This window comes from Microcebus murinus, chromosome 2, assembly GCF_040939455.1.
Source record: "Microcebus murinus isolate Inina chromosome 2, M.murinus_Inina_mat1.0, whole genome shotgun sequence".
NCBI classification, from domain to species: domain Eukaryota; kingdom Metazoa; phylum Chordata; class Mammalia; order Primates; family Cheirogaleidae; genus Microcebus; species Microcebus murinus.
Genome location: NC_134105.1, coordinates 39,985,054 through 40,001,138, shown reverse-complemented (window position 1 = coordinate 40,001,138; position 16,085 = coordinate 39,985,054). Strand labels below are relative to the sequence as shown.

General features: G+C 37.7%; 1 protein-coding gene across 10 annotated transcripts in view; it reads left to right on the top strand.

Moving 5' to 3' along the window:
- TUT4 (terminal uridylyl transferase 4) overlaps positions 1 to 16,085 on the top strand; it is a 113,884-nt gene that overhangs the window by 14,026 nt on the left and 83,773 nt on the right. The window contains exon 1 of one of the 10 annotated variants that reach the window (XM_075998404.1): positions 13,438 to 13,561. The exons of the other annotated variants lie outside the window; for them this stretch is intronic. The gene's annotated coding sequence lies outside the window, so the exon portion shown is untranslated. Of the gene's footprint in view, positions 1 to 13,437; positions 13,562 to 16,085 lie in introns of those variants that run through there. 10 annotated transcript variants of the gene reach the window in all.

Here is a 16,085-nt window from a genome sequence, read left to right as displayed (position 1 = left end):
ACTATTTTTAGTAAATTTACTAAAATAGCTAATTTTAGCTAATTTACTATTATTAGTAAAACTTTACTGACTCATCTCCTTTCCCTTTCCACTCTGTCTTGTTCTGCAGAAGTTATTCTAAAACAGAAACTGTGCCACTCTTCTGCTTTATAAATTTATGGCTTCTCTTAGCTTAAGTGTAAACTCAACTAGCTATGCAAATGTATGTTTATGTTCCCAATTCCCAAGCTTATGTTCCCAATTCATCATTGTGCATGCTATTCTGTGGTCCTAAAAAATTTCTCAAAGTTTCATAAACACATTTTGTTTGGTACATAGTCTTATCTATTAGGACTATTCCTTCTTATTCCCTCTCCTAACTGAAAAATTCTTTTTTTTTGAGACAGAGTCTCACTCTGTTGCCTGGGCTAGAGTGCCATGGGATCAGCCTAGCTCACAGCAACCTCAGACTCCTGGCCTTAAGCAATCCTTTTGCCTCAGCCTCCCAAGTAGCTGGGACTACAGGTATGTGCCACCATGCCTGGCTAATTTTTTTTATATATTTTTAGTTGTCCAATTATTTTCTTTCTATTTATAGTAGAGACGAGGTCTCGCTCTTGCTCAGGCTGGTTTAGAACTCCTGACCTTGAGTGATCCTCCCGTCTCAGACTCCCAGAGTACTAGGATTACAGGTGTGAGCCACCACACCTGGCCAGGAGAAATTCTTTTTTAGCTCATCTGGTATCTCCATGATGTGAAGGCTTTTCTTTTAAATTTATTTATTTATTTTTTTGAGACAGAGTCTCACTCTGTTGCCCAGGCTAGAGTGAGTGCTGTGGCATCAGCCTAGCTCACAGCAACCTCAAACCCCTGGGTTCAAGCAATCCTGCTGCCTCAGCCTCCCGAGTAGCTGGGACTACAGGCATGCATCACCATGCCCGGCTAATTTTTTCTATATATATTAGTTGACCTATTAATTTCTTTCTATTTATAGTAGAGATGGGGTCTCGCTCTTGCTCAGGCTGGTTTTGAACCCCTCACCTGGAGCAGTCTGCCCGCCTGGGCCTCCCAGCATGCTAGGATTACAGGCGTGAGCCACAGCGCCTGGCCTGAAGGCTTTTCTTAAGCTCTTTCCTCTGGGTTTCCATAGCTGTGTCACATAATGTCATTATTTGTATATACGACTACCTCCCCTTTTAGAAATGAGTCCCTTATTTATCTTTGTATCCTCAGCTCCAACCCAGCACCTTATATATGAATGTTGATAAATAATGTTTGTTGAAGTTCATTCTAGATTTATTTGTTTTCTTGAAATATATGCAACCTCAGCTACATAGTTTGTAGGGCTCAATGCAAAATGGAAATTCAGGGCCCCTTGTTTAAAAAGCAGGAATGGCCAGGTTCATGCCTATAATCCTAGCATTCTGAAAGACTGAGGCAGGAGGATCACTTGAAGCTAGGAGTTTGAGACAAGTCTGAGCAAGAGCCAGACCCCATCTCTACAAGAAATAGAAAAATTAACCGGGCATGGTGATGTGTCCCAGCTGCTTGGGAGGCTGAGGCAGGAGGATCTCTTGAGCCCAGGCACTTGAGGTTTCACCGAGCTATGATGACACCACTCTACTCTAGTAGTCTGGGTGACAGAGTGAGACCCTGTCACCAAAGGAAAAAAAAAGAGGAAAGTGCTGTTAAAGATACTAAAATATAAAGATTTTACCTTTCTTCAGCAGTCTTTCTCTCAACTTGGGGTTTTTGTTTACTTTTAAATGTCATTCTGACAAATAATTAAATATTTTAAATTATTAAAAAAATAAAAAATATTTTAAATTATTAAGCATGATTGTACTGTTCATCTTTATATTGTGCAATGTCAATTTTAAATGCAAATGTAAGAACATTTAATTCTTATGTGGAATTGTTGGTATTTTGTAGCTTGTACTTATGTGTATATTTCATTTTTACCAGAATGGTGTAAATGCTTCACAAAACTTACTCAACTTTATGTTACATCTTGATACTTGCACATTTTACCATCACTGTCTTTGACTTGCTGATGAGTAAGGCAGGGCTGAAAGAAAAAGGAAGTATGAATTGCACCATCATTCCCTTTTCCTCTGTGTCAACATTTTTAGCATAAATGGTTAGTTCAGAGAAGTTAACATTAGTAAGAAAAGATGATAGGATTCCTTGGTCATTCATGTCTTCCAGCCCCTTTTCTTTTCAGTGGCCAAAACAAGAGCATTTGTTAATATTTGCCTTCCACGTTAAATGCCCATGGTGGATGGAAGGTGTATCCTGCTAATGTTGGGCAGAGTCTTTTGTATGTATCTGTTATGTCTAATTGGTTTATAGTATTGTTCAAGTCCTCTATTTCCTTTTTGATCTTCTGTCTGATTGCTCTATCCATTATTGAAAGTGGGGTATTAAAAAGTCTCCAAGTATGATTGTAGAACTATTAGAACTATTTCTCTTTTCAATTCTTCTAATTTTTGCTTCATATATTTTGGAGCTCCATTCTAGTATGTATATGTTTATAACTGTTATGTGTTTGCTGGATTAAACCTTTTTTTGTGTTTTTTTTTCTTTCTTTTGTTTGTGTGTGTGTGTGTTTTAAGAAAGGTTCTCCTTTGGTTGTGCAGGCTGGAGTGCAGTGGCATGATCTTAGCTCACTCCAGCCTCAAACTCCTGGGCTCAAGGGATCCTCGTGCCTCAGCCTCCCAAATAGCTGGGGCTACAGGTACATGCCACCATGCCTGGCTAATTTTTAAACTTTTTGTAGAGATGAGGTCTTGCTATGTTGCCTGGGCTGGTCTCAAACTTCTGGCCTCAAGTGATCCTTCTGCCTTGGCCTCCCAAAGTGCTGGGATTCCAGGTGTGAGCTACCAGGCCCAGGTTGGATTGTACTTTTTATCAGTGTATAATCCCTTCATTATTTCTTTTCTTTTTTTTTTTTTTTTTAGACAGAGTCTCGCTTGTTGCCCAGGCTAGAGTGAGTGCCGTGGCGTCAGCCTAGCTCACAGCAACCTCAATCTCCTGGGCTCAAGCAATCCTTCTGCTTCAGCCTCCCGAGTAGCTGGGACTACAGGCATATGCCACCATGCCAGGCTAATTTTACATATATATATTAGTTGGCCAATTAATTTCTTTCTATTTATAGTAGAGACGGGGTCTTGCTCTTGCTCAGGCTGGTTTCGAACTCCTGACCTCGAGCAATCCGCCCTCCTCGGCCTCCCAGAGTGCTAGGATTACAGCCTTGAGCCACCACGCCCGGCCCCTTCATTATTTCTTGTAACCTGTTTCAACTTAAGTTGTATTAACTTATTAAGTATGAAATGTCTGATTTCTGTAAGTACTAAGTTCTACAGTTGTTATCTCGGCATTTCACTTTGACATTTCTTGTTTTATTTTCATTGTTGAAAGTGCATCCTCATTCTTTAAAATTCATGGTTTGGCTTGTGATTTTCTTTCAAAGTTTGTTTTTAGAGCAATTTTGGTGAAAATTTTATGTTATTTTCAAATATGAGTTCTGTTGTGGAACCAGTGTTGCACAGACAGCTCAAAATATCAACAAAGTGTTTGGGAATGATGTGACTAATGAATATACAGTATGCCAGAGGTTTGAGAAGTTCCATTCTGGTGATTTTAATCTTGAAAATGAGCCACATGGGCAACCTGAGACCAAGGTATATAATGTGAGCTTAAACCTGTAGTGGAAGCAAACTCATCTTAACCTACACATGAATTACCAGCAAAGTTTGAAGTTACTATTCCAACAATATTGAACCATTTGAAACAAATCAGCAAGGTAGAAGCTGGATAGATGGGTTCCGCATAAATTAAACAAGCATCAGAAGAGAAATGGTCTTGAAGCTTGCCTTTCTTTGCTGTCACAGTATAAAGGTAAACCATTTCTACACTGTATTGTGATGTGTGATGAAAAATGGAGTCTTTTTGACAATTGCAAGTGCTCGGCACAATGGTTGGATAAAGATGAAGTGCCTAAACAGTCCAAAACCGAATATTCATCAAAAAAAGCTAATGGTATCTGTTTAGTGGTCCAGTGCTGGTATTAATATTATTCACTACAGCTTCATGAAACCTGGTCAGTCGATTACAGTGGATGTCTGCTACAACCAATTGGACGAAATGATGAGGATGCTTGCAATTAAGGCAGCTGAGATTGGTCAATAGAGACAGGCCAATCCTCTTGCAAGACAGCACTCCACCACATGTCGCACAAACAGTGCTGCTCAAACTACAGAGGCTGGACTTGGAAACTCTCTACCTCCATCATATTCACTAGACCTTGCACCAACTGACTACCACTTCTTCCACGCTTTGGACCACTTCTTGCCATGAAAAACATTCAATTATCAACAAGCTGTGGAAAACGCCTTTTGTGATTTCACTGCTATGCACTTTCTTCACTGCTGGCCTAAACAAGCTACCATTAAAATGGCAAAACTGTGTTGATAGTTTAGGCACATATTTTGATTAATTGTACTGCTTCTTTTTTGAGATATAATAAACTAGTGATTCTTTTTTTTTTTTTTTTAAGACAGGGTCTCGCTTTGTTGCCCAGGCTAGAGTGAGTGCCGTGGCGTCAGCCTAGCTCATAGCAACCTCAATCTCCTGGGCTCAAGTGATCCTGCTGCCTCAGCTTCCCGAGTAGCTACAGGCATGTGCCACCATGCTCAGCTGATTTTTTTTGTATATATTAGTTGGCCAATTAATTTCTTTCTATTTATAGTAGAGACGGGGTCTTCCTCTTACTCAGGCTGGTTTCGAACTCCTGACCTCAAGCAGTCCACCCACCTCGGCCTCCCAGAGTGCTAGGATTACAGGCATGAGCCACCCTGCCTGGCCTAAACTTGTGATTCTAAATGGACATTTCATATTTTATGACCACCTGCCTGGCCTAAACTTGTGATTCTAAATGGACATTTCATATTTTATGACCCAGTAAATTTGATCATAAATCTAACTGCATTAAAAAAAGTATATTTTGTGTGACAATAATATAGTCACCCTAGTTCTCTGTTGGTTACTGTTTTCATGGAATATCTTTTTCTATCCTTTTTACTTCCAACCTCTTTGAATCTAAAGTGCATGTTGTAGATAGATGATACATGGATCATATGTTTTTTTAATCCAATTTGCCAATCTCTGCCTTTAATTGGAGAGTTTAATTCATTTACATTTAAAGTAATTATGGATGTTTTACTTCTGTCATTTAGCAATTTCTTTTCTATATGTCTTATATGCTTTTGTTTCTCAGTTCCTCTTATACTGTATTTTATGTATTTAGTTCATTTTTTTATAGAATACCATTTTGATTTCCTTCTCTGTGCATCTGTGTTTTATTAGTGGATGCCTTGGGGGATAGCAATGTAACATGTTAAATTTATAACAACCTACTTTTAGTGATGCCAACTAAGTTTCAATAGTATACATATACTCTGCTCCTACACATCTGTCTCTCCTTGTTCATATTCTGATTGTCACAGATTACATCTTTATATATTGTGTGTACATTAATATAGGTTTATAATGATTTTTTATGCATTTATCTTTTAAATCATGTAAAAGAAAAAAATTCAAGAGTTACAAACCAAAAGTACAGTACTACTGGCTTTTATATTTATCTGTGTAGGTTGTTTTTGCTAGTGTTCTTTACTTGTTATGGATTTGAGTTAATGTCTAATATCCTTTCATTTCAGGCCTAAGAACTCCTTTTATCATTTCTTGTAGGGTGTGTCTACTGGTAATGAACGTTCTCAGATTTTGTTTATTTGGCAATGTAATTTCTGTATTTTTTCTTTTTTTATTAATCTGTCAGTATAATCATTTCTGAGATGGCAATGTAATTTCTCCTTCATTCTTGAAGGGTAGTTTTGCTGGTCAGAGAATTTTTTTTTTTGAGACAGAGTCTCACTCTTCCCCAGGCCAGAGTGCTGTGGCATCAGCCTAGCTCACAGAAACCTCAAACTCCTAGGCTCAAGCGATCCTACTGCCTCAGCCCCCTAGTGGCTGGGACTACAGGCATGCGCCGTCATGCCCGGTTAATTTTTTTCTATATATTTTTAGTTGACCAATTAATTTTTTTCTATTTTTACTAGAGATGGGGTCTCTATTCTGCTTGGAATTTATTGAGCTGCTTGGATATGTGTATTTGTGCCTTTCATCAGATTTGGAAAGTTTCTGGCCATTTTTTCTTCAAATATTTTATCTACACCCTTCTCTCTTTCTTCTGTGACTCCTGTTATTGATATGTTGATATGCTTGCTAGAGAAAAAAGTAAATAATGTAAGGGAACGAAAAACACAGGAAGCAGGAAAAACCTTCAGAAAAACTCTGTTCTTAGAAATAAGAGATTATAGCACAAGATTAATGCTGTAAAAAGGGATAATCAGAGAGTGAGAGAGTTTTTAGAAGTAAAAATATAATAAAAGGGTTGGAAGAAAAAGTTGAGGAAATCACTTAGGAAAGAGAAAAAAAGAGAGATGGAAAAATAGAGAAAAGAAAATTAGAGGGGCAATTTAGGAGGCCAAAAGTCCCATTAATAGGAGCTATAGAAAGGGAACAGAGAAAATGGAAAGGAGGAAATTACAGAAGATAAAGTACAAGAAAAAATTTCCAGAAATGAAAGATGTGAATTACTGATTAAAAGAGGTAACTGAATATGCAGCAAAATGAATGAAGAAATATCTATAGCAGGGCATATTACTTGGAAATTTCAAAATGCTGAGGCAGAGAGAATATGCTAAAAGTTTCCGTAGAGAAAAAAACAGTTCAGTAAAAAAGGTGGAGAATAAGAATAGCATAATTTTCTCAGTAGTAGTCCTAGAAACTAGAAATCATTGAAAAGGAACTTAAAAGATTTTGAGTGAATAATTTCTAACCCAGAATCTTATACCTAACTAAACAAATTGTGACATTTCAAATATGCAGAGTCTTATAAAATTTCAAATATGCAAAGTCTTATAAAATTTACCTCCTGTTGGAGTTTAAGAGGGTCTAATAAATAGCATTCTCTTTGATTTTCTGAATTACAAACAAATTGGGTAAGACAAAGGAAGCATATGGAGGCTAGAATATACTTTTATTATTGATAAGGTTCAATTTGGAGAATGAGGCTTAATACTTTCAGGTAGTTTACTAATACTCAATGCCAGAATTAAGCAGACTTACCCTTTGGACACAGGCAGAACTAAAGAACTGCAGGCCCTATGTGAGGCTTACACCTGTAAATGTTAGGGTGAAGGAACAGCATGGGTTTTCTTCTCTGTGGACAGTAGGATCTAAAGAGGAAGGATAGGAAAAGAGGCCAAGTTTTGCCCAGATTATTTTTCCAAACTCACCGATAAAATAGGTTACCTCCTCTCCTTAGGTAAGGAATGAATGAGGGGAGTAGAAATAGGTCAGAAATGTTACGATAATGGATAATCCTCCTACATAGAATGAAATACCAGAATGGGACATAATAGTTTTCTTCAGTATCTTTCTTGTTTCTTATGAATAGAAAGCTGCTGGAGAATGTGTTCCACTAAAAGAGGGAGTAAATCTTGGAAGAGGAAAAAAGAAGAATTAATAGGAGAGAGGGAAAGGGAATTGGTAGGATGATAGTGAAAAGAAGTCTCAGGATGATAATTGGAGTGGAAGTCTAGTAATGACCAGAAAGCTCCCAAAAAGAGATATCCAAAAAGAGAACAACAACAAAAACACAAATTACTTGATGTCTTTGATTACATTGAGAGTACATGTATTTTTTATTTGCATAAATTTAAGGGGTACAAGTACAATTTTGTTGTATGTATATATTGCATAGTGGTGAAGTCTGGGCTTTCAGTGTATCTGTTACCCTAATAATGTACATTGAACCCATTAAGTAATTTCTCATCATCCACCCCTTTCCCACCTTCCCACTCTTCCAAGTCTCCAGTGTCTATCATTCCACCTTCTATGTCTATGTCTATGTGTACACATTATTTAGCTCCCATTTAGGATTGAGAACATGCAGTATTTGACTTTCTGAGTTGTTTCACTTAAGATAATGGCCTCCAGTTCCATCCATGTTGCTGCAAAAGATGTGATTTAATTCTTTTTTATAGCTGAATAGTATTCCACTGTGTATATATACCACATTTTCTTTATCCAGTCATCTGTTGATAGATACTTAGGTTGATTCCATATTTTTGCTATTGTAAATAGTGCTGTGATAATCATACAAGTGCAGGTATCTTTTTGCTATAATGATTCCTTTTCCTTTGGGGCTGATACCCAATACTGGGATTGCTGCATCAAGTGGTAGTCCCATTTCAGATTTGAGAACTATCCATACTGTTTTCTGTAGAAGTTGTACTGATTTACATTCCCAGCAACAGTGTATAAGCATTTCCTTTTCTCTGCATCCTTGCCAGCATCTGTTATTTTTTGGCTTTTTATTAATAGCTTTTTTGGCTGATATAAGATGATATATGTCATTGTGGGTTTTTTTTTTTTTTTTTTTTGAGACAGTCTCACTCTGTTGCCCGGGCTAGAGTGCCGTGGCATCAGTCTAGCTCACAGCAACCTCAAACTCCTGGGCGTAAGTGATCCTCCTGCCTCAACCTCTCAAGTAGCTGGGACTACAGGCATGTGCTAGCATGCCCAGCTAATTTTTCTTGTATATTTTCAGTTGTCCAGCTAATTTCTTTTCTATATTTTAGTAGAGACGGGATCTCGCTCTTGCTCAGGCTGATCTTGAACTCCGAGCTCAAATGATCCGCCTGCCTTGGCCTCCCAGAGTGCTAGGATTACAGGCGTGAGCCACCACACCGGCCCTCATTGTGGTTTTAATTTGCATTTCTCTGATGATTAGTGATGTTGAGCATGCTTTCATATGCTGTTTGGTCATTTGTATGTCTTCTTTTGAAAAACCTCCATTCATGTCCTTTGCCTACTTTTTACCTCTTTTTTTTCCTTGTTGAATTGTTTGAGTTACACAGTTATTTAAGTTCCTTTTAATTTTTTTCTATTTTTAGTAGAGACGGGGGGTCTCGCTCTTGCTCAGGCTGGTTTCGAACTCCTGACCTTGAGCGGTCCTCCAGCCTCGGCCTCCCAGAGTGCTAAGATTACAGGCGTGAGCCACCGCGCCTGGCTTAAGTTCCTTTTAAATTCTGGATATTAGTCTCTTGTCAATTGTATAGTTTGCAGATATTTTCTTTCATTCTGCAGCTTGTCTGTTCACTTGATTATTACTTTTTCTTTGCAGATGCTTTTTAGTTTAAGTCTCATTTATCTATTTTTGTTTTTGTTGCTTGTGCTTTTAAGGTCTTAATCATGAATTCTTTGCCTAGACCAATGTCCAGAAGGATTTTCCCTAGATTTTCTTCTAGTATTTTTATAGTTTCAGCTCTTACATTTAAATCTTTAATCCATTTTCAGTTGGTTTTTTAATAATGGTGAGAGACAGGGGTCCAATTTGATTCTTTTTGTATATGGGAAGCCAATTTTTCCAGCGCCATTTATTCAGTGTTCCCCAGTGTATGTTTTTGTCACCTTTGTCAAAGATCAGTTAGCTGTAGATAAGTGGCTTTATTTCTGGGTTTTGAACAGATATTTAGAGTTGTGTCAATGAATTATTAATAGATATATAGAAAAAGCTTAGGAAAAATGAGGAAATAATTCTAGGTAAAACTGAAAATTATACCAAAAGGGAAATGTGATTATAGTATATGCATTACTTAACTCAGAGGGCTAGATCCAGTAATACAGTGGCTTAAAAAATAGATTGAATCCTTTCTCATATATTAGTTGTTAGGTAAGTGGTCACAAGATCTAGGTAAGTAGTTTGTTCCATGTGGTCATTCAGGGGCCCAAGTTCCATTGTCCATGTTGTTCACCCAAAAGACGGCCAAGGGCTAGCAGTGTGGACATCACTTGGGCTTTAGAAATGCAGAATGTCAGGCTTCAGACCCAATCTGCTGAATCAGAATCTGCATTAAGTAGTTAATTCCAGTGTACAAAAGTTTAAGACTCATTGGTCTGGATTAGAACATAATTGTTGAATGATTGAAGCTGGATGGTTAAGAATTTTATGCAGTGAGAAGGGAAAGATCACATGAGGAGGTAAGAACTTGATCATAAGGCCACACCTAACTGCAGAGAAAGTTGGGGAATGTAGTCTAGTCGTGTGCTTGGGAAAAAGGAGAAAATGAATTTTAATTTTGATAAACATCTAGCAAGCTCTGTGCTATAGTATAATACTTGGCCCAGCTGTGAATAATATTGGTATATCTTATTAAAATAATACTGGGAAGATGGGGTTAGGGTGGGGAGATACTTGTGTGTATGGTTCTGTTTCTAAGGGAAATGTTTGAGACAGACAAATCCTTATTTATTATAGTAGGACTAAATAGTAGATACTTTTTTTTTTTTTTGAGACAATCTTGCTCTGTTGCCTGAGATAGAGTGTAGTGGCATCATCATAGCTCACTGCAGTATCAAACTCCTGGGCGGCCTTCCAAGTAGCTGGGACTACAGGTGTGTGTCACCATGCTCAGCTAATTTTTCTGTTTTTTCGTAGAGACAGGGTCTTGCTCTTGCTCAGGCTGGTCCTGAATTCCTGATCTCAAGCAATTCTCCCATAGTGCGAGGACTATAGGCATGAGGCACTCTGCGCCCGGCCAGAAAAGGTTTCTTACCTCACAGAGTTTACAATCTAGTGGGGAAACTGACATAAATCAGATTATTGACTGTGTGTAAAATTGTACAGAGGAGAATGGTTTCCCTGCACTTCTACTTTCATGACCACTTCTTAGAGCAGTGGTTCTTTAAGTGTGGCTGCCAGTGCAGCCACATGAGCATTACCTTGGAACTTACTAGAAATGCACATTCTCAAGCCTCATCCCAGATAGACCTATGGAATCAGAAACTCTGGGGGTTGGGCCCTCCAGGTGATTCTAATGAATGCTAAAATATGGAAATACTTAGTCATTTATTTTAGGTTTCTTTTATTACTGCCAGTATTTCAGTGCAAAAAATAATTAATTACGTATGCCAAAGGATATTAAGATTTTAATAACTTTAGATATGTTTAATAATATAGTCATTATTTAGAATTCATTTATTAAGTATGTACCATGTATAGAAATTCAGTCTAGACTCCTTTTTGTTTAGCAAGCTATTTTCCTGTAGGGGAGGGGAGCATCGTCTATAAATGCTTTTACTTTATGGATCCTGAGAGATCCCTGGTAATTTTCTATAACTTATAAAAGATTTTGTAGAATCATAACATTTTTTTTTTTTGGAGTAGACTCTAAAGACAGCTGATCCATCTACTCTTTTTCCTGTTCAGGGTTACCCAGCAGGTGGTAGGCCTCAGTGATTGGAGGCCTTAGCTAAAAATTGGTTCATTATGTAATTTTTTTTTTTTTTTTTTAGACAGAGTCTCACTCTGTTGCCTGGGCTAGAGTGCCATGGCGTCAGCCTAGCTCACAGCAACCTCAAACTCCTGGGCTCCAGCGATCCTTCTGCCTCAGTCTTCCGAGTAGCTGGGACTACAAGCATGTGCCACCATGCCTGGCTAATTTTTTCTGTATATTTTTAGTTGTCCAATTAATTTCTTTCTATTTTTAATAGAGACGGGGTCCCGCTCTTGCTGGGGCTGGTTTGGAACTCCTGACCTTGAGCAATCCTGCCTTGGCCTCCCAGAGTGTTAGCATTATAGGCGTGAGCCACTGTGCTTGGCCTAATTTTTTTTTTTTTTTTTAAGCAGTAGAAACTTCTGATAGCTGTCTGTAATTTTACCTTAAAATAGTTTCCCTGTCTATCCCATGGAAAGGTTACTGGAGTGGTAACTATTGCTGTGATTAGCTTCTCCATTAATTATGCAACAATCATTTCAGGTAAACTTTCTAAGCTAGTATATCCAAGCATTTTAAGTCTTAGGCCCCAGAACTTGTAAGTCACTCAGCTAATGGAATGATGGAGAATTATAGAAAGGTATCAAAAACTTCTCTTGAAACAATTCCAATTTCTGCCAAAATTTGCAGCAGGGAAGGAGGGATGTGAAAACATTAGTCTGTAATAGATAGTATTTTAATCGCTAGTGATTTTGATGTCTGCTAAGTACCTAGCATTGTGGTAGGCATTGTAAGGATTCAAGCAAGGTAGAATATGTGATTAGAACTAAAAGTAGAAATGGGCTGAGCGTGGTGGCTCACACCTGTAATCAATCCTAGCACTCTAGAAGGCCAAGGCGGGTGGATTGCTTGAGGTCAGGAGTTCAAAACCAGCCTGAGCGAGACCCCATCTCTAGCAAATATAGAAAGAAATTAATTGACCAACTAAAAATATATATAGAAAATATTAGCTGGGCATGGTGACGCATGCCTGTAGTCCCAGCTACTCGGGAGGCTGAGGCAGTAGGATCGCTTGAGCCCAAGAGATTGAGGTTGCTGTGAGCTAGGCTGATGCCACAGCACTCACTCTAGCCTGGGCAACAAAGCGAGACTCTGTCTCAAAAAAAAAAAAATTAGAAATGAACTGATGCTGATGTCTTAATAATGTATTTAGAAATGAATAGAATATATTCTATTAATAAATGCTATTGTTTACTCTTCTATATTAAACTTTTAAAAAGAGAGTCATTAAAAATTCTTCACATTTTGATAATTAATAAAGACATAATTGTCATTTAAGGTTAGAATTTCATTTAATATCTATTTACCATATTCTAAAGATGGAACCAAGAACTAGAAAGTAGGCCTAACATTAATTTTATTTGGTTCAATATTGGTTCAGTTTTGCTGTGAGTGTGCACCGGGAATTGATGAGCCTTGTTTTCATAATACTCTCTTCTTGGCCGGGCGCGGTGGCTCACACCTGTAATCCTAGCTCTCTGGGAGGCCGAGGCGGGCGGATTGCTCGAGGTCAGGAGTTCAGAACCAGCCTGAGCAAGAGTGAGACCCCGTCTCTACTATAAATAGAAATAAATTAATTGGCCAAATAATATATATAGAAAAAATTAGCCGGGCATGGTGGCGCATGCCTGTAGTCCCAGCCACTTGGGAGGCTGAGGCAGAAGGATTGCTCGAGCCCAGGAGTTTGAGGTTGCTGTGAGCTAGGCTGATGCCACGCCACTCATTCTAGCCTAGGCAACAAAGCGAGACTCTGTCTCAAAAAAAAAAAAAAAAAAAAATACTCTCTTCTTAGAGAAAACTTCATTTCAAGGAATTACAACTTTTTTCAGAAAATATTTTACTCTTCATTGCTCAAAGTAAAAGAAAAAGTCAAAAATAGTAATTTTGCTATAAAATTATACTTTTTTTGAGGAATAATTGCTTCTCTAACAAGAAAAGATGGGGAGAATTAGATAATGAATCGAATTTTCATTTGTATAAGTATAGTCTTTTTTCATAACACATGTTCCTGTTTACAATTTAAACGTACTTTTTTTTTTTTTTTTTTTTTTTGAGACAGAGTCTGACTCTGTTGCCCAGGCTAGAGTGCCGTGGTGTCAACCTAGCTCACAGCAACCTCAGACTCCTGGGCTCAAGCAATCCTTCTACCTCAGCCTCCCGGGTAGCTGCAACTACAGGTATTCGCCACCATGCCCGGCTAATTTTTTCTATATATGTTTTTAGTCGGTCAATTAATTTCTTTCTATTTTTAGTAGAGATGGGGTCTCGCTCTTGTTCAGGCTGATTTCGAACTTCTGACCTTGAGTAATCTTCCCGCCTTGGCCTCCCAGAGTGCTAGGATTACAGGCGTGAGCCACTGTGCCTGACCTTAAACGTACTTTTAGTTATATGAAAAATTTACTTAAAGTAAAACCTGGCAATGTTGAGTCTTAAACTTCCTACCAGCACTTATCCATATAAGGCACATTGACTTTCTGTTTAATCTTTGTAGCTTTTATTTATATACACAAACTTGGTTTCTAGAGATTTTTATGAGCGGAAGAATAAATAATGTGTCTAAAAAGTTTCATAAGGAAAAATTGTGGATCAACTTTTTTTTTTTGAGAGTCAGAGTTTCACTCTCTCACCTAGGCTGGAGTGCAGTACTGTAATCATAACTCATTGCAGCCGAGAACTGCTGAGCTTCAAGCGATCTTTCTGCCTCAGATTCCCAAGTAGCTGGGACTACAGGCATATGTCACCTCGCCCAGCTTATTTATTTTTTAATTTTTGGTAGAGACAGGGTCTTGCAATGTTGCCCAGGCTATTCTCAAACTCATGTCCTCCAGTGATCCTCCTGCTTTAGCCTCCCAAAGTGCTGGAATTACAGGTGTGAGCCACTGTGCCCAACCAGTCAATATTGTTATATCAAGTCTTTATGGCTTTTGTCAGTAAGATAATATCTACAAAATTATTAAAGAATCATTATAGTATTAATATAATAGCATTAGGAGATTTAAAGATATTTTGTCTGGGCAGGTAATGCTTGTAATCCCAGCACTTTGTCAGGCTGAACCAGGAGAATCCCTGAGGCTGAAAGTTCAAGACTAGCCTGAGTAGGCCGGGCATGGTGGCTCACGCCTGTAATCTAGCACTCTGGGAGGCCGAGGCAGGTGGATCACTCAAGGTCAGGAGTTCGAGACCAGCCTGAGCAAGAGTTAGACCCTGTCTCTACTAAAAATATAGAAAGAAATTAGCTGGACAACTAAAAATATATAGAAAAAAATTAGCCGGGCATGGTGACACATACCTGTAGTCCCAGCTATTCGGGAGGCTGAGGCAGGAGGATCGCTTGAGCTTAGGAGTTTGAGGTTGCTGTGAGCTAGGCTGATGCCATGGCGATCTAGCCCCAGGCAACAGAGTAAGACTCTGTCTCAAAAAAAAAAACCCAAAAAACCAAAACAACAACAAAAGAAGACTAGCCTGAGCAATATAGCCAGATGATGTCTCTACAAAAAATAGAAAAATTAGCCAGATGTAGTAGCATGTGCCTGTAGTTCCAGCTACTTGGGGGCTGAGACAGGAGGATCATGTGAACACAGGAGTTTGAGGTTGCAGTGAGCTAATGATGCCACTGCTCTCTAGCCTAGGCAACAGAGCCAGACCCTGTTTCCAAAACAAAAAAAACACCCACAAAAAAGAAAATTTAAAGATATTGTGGTTACTAGATAAGGTAAAACTAATCTTTTAGAAATAGAGCTCATTTTAGTTTTTAAAATAAAGAATTTGCATCAGTTCCTATAAGAATTTAGAAATAGCCATATGTTTTGACAACTCTTTTGACAGTTACGTAGAACAGCTATCAAGGGTAACAGAAGCAAAATATATTGATTAAAAAGTTCAAATGTACAAAAACTAGGAGCAGAAGCATTTTTTTTACAGTTGTATGTTGCTACAGCTTTTACTGGAAAATGTTAGTCAAAAAGAAATTAATGGTGAAAATCTAGTATGATTTTGACTTAAATTTTCATTTTTATCAGTTTCTTAAAATATTACTTTATATAATAATTTAGAAAGAAGAACCTAATACATTTTTAAAATAAAAAAGACAGTATTACTCTGGATAGAGATCAAGGTAGAATTTAGAAGACTGTACTATAAATAGGAATTATAAAAGCTAGGTCTGAATTGAGTAGTATGTTTTAGTGCAGAAACACCTAGGTAAGTTTAATTAATTTTTTTCTCTTTTTTCCCCCTGGAAGTATCCTTTTGCATACACACAGTTAGTTTGGAGTAAATGACTTGTATTTTGAGCTGTTTTAGATAATGTTTTTATGTTTATATGATGTACGGTTATATGATTAGAAGTATTTGCCCAGATTTGTAATTTAGTAAATAAACCATTAAAATCAAAGATGCTATCTTTTAATTCCATACAGTTTGATTTTGCTGGCAGAAAGACTCTAACTTTTATTCATATTATTAATCATTGTTTAGAGACATACATCTGAATTTAAGGCATTTAGGGCAAGGGTGAACAGTGAAAAATCCTGATTTCCATAAAACGTAGTATACAAGGTATTTCTTACAGAAATAATTTAACAAAGTGCAGTATTTTCATTGGTTTATAGTTTGTGCTATGTGGTAAATTTAGTATTTCTTTTTCAACATAATTGTTACATTTTAAAACAAATTATGTTTCTGATTGATTTTGTTATTCTT